The sequence below is a fragment of the Rhinoderma darwinii genome (genome assembly GCF_050947455.1).
Source record: "Rhinoderma darwinii isolate aRhiDar2 chromosome 3 unlocalized genomic scaffold, aRhiDar2.hap1 SUPER_3_unloc_16, whole genome shotgun sequence".
Classification (NCBI taxonomy): domain Eukaryota; kingdom Metazoa; phylum Chordata; class Amphibia; order Anura; family Rhinodermatidae; genus Rhinoderma; species Rhinoderma darwinii.
Window position 1 is genome coordinate 14,351 of NW_027461741.1, and position 1,435 is coordinate 15,785.

A 1,435-nucleotide genomic window follows, 5' to 3' on the forward strand; every position below is an offset into this window, starting at 1 on the left:
GTGTGCCCCCTTGCAGAGTCAGGCTGATGGCAGATGCACCACACAGATGCTTCCCTATAGGCATATGTACTGCACAGTCTATGTACCCAGGGCAATGCACGGCCCTGGAGGTGATGTGGGTGAGCAGTAGGCCACAAGCTGTGACTCCTGGAGCCTCGCAAAATTGCAGCCGCACTTTATCCCTTGCTTCAGGACTATTTTATGCCACTCTGGCAGTACTCACAGTCTCCAGGATGATGTCCAGCCACTTTTGCAGCTTGCAGTGTGTGTAGTGCACCTTCCGGTGTCACTCTGGGACCTCCGGGGCAGCGGGAGTGCGGCCCGCGCACTTCCATTCAAAATCGAGGCCGGGGATCCAATGAGGGCACAAGGCCCAAATTGCAAAAGTTCTCAGAACCGGCCGAGACTGGTACCAAAACGACCCCCAGAGCAGCGGGGATCCAGTAATGGGGTATGATTCGTCCCTCGCCCCTCCAGAAGGGCAGATGTTGGCAGATAAGGAATTGCTCAGCAGAGCTCTGCAGGAACACATCCTTCCTCACTGTATGCAAGTCACGCCCCCCCCCCCTGGTGCTGTATATATGTACTGAGTTTGGTTCTGGTGCTGTATATATGTTTTGAACTTTGTTCTGGTGCTGTATATATGTACTGAGCTTTGTTCCGGTGCTGTATATATGTACTGAGCTTTGTTCTGGTGCTGCATATATGTACTGAGCTTGGTTCTGTTGCTGTATATTTGTGTATTGAACTTTGTTCTGGTGTTGTATTTATGTACTGTGCTTTGTTCTGGTGCTATATATATATATACTGAGCTTTGTTCTGGTGCTGTATATATGTACTGAATTGGTTCTGTTGCTGTATATTTGTGTATTTAGCTTTGTTCTGGTGCTGTATATATGACCTGAACTTTGTTCTGACGCTGTATTTATGTACTGAGCTTGCTTCTGGTGCTGTATATATGTACCGAGCTTGGTTCTATTGTGTATTTGTCACGTAGGGTTCGTGGACCCACTGGGCTGTATCGCCATGGCGGTATGGCAGCTGGCCAACAGGGTGCAGGTCAGAGTCTATAGTTTATATAGGGTACCTGTGGCAGCTCGGACAGTAGCAAGGCAGGCTTGGCAGGAACTAGGCAGCAGGTAGGCGTCAGGTGTGAACAAGCAGGACAGGCGTAGTATACAGCACAGCCCGGCTACAGCTAAGCACGGCACTAGATCAGGATACAGCTTACAGGATACAGGAACAGGAAACACTGGGAGCAGGAAACACTAGGGGACCATTTGCAAGACAGACTAGGAATACAACAACAAAGCTCAGGCGTGGGAGGATGGGGCTGGGACCTTCTTATAGCCCAGGGTGCTCTGGACCAATTAGCTCAATCACCAACATGCTTGCGCTCTGGCTTCTCAAGTCTGGACTGAGCTCGTGAGCGCAC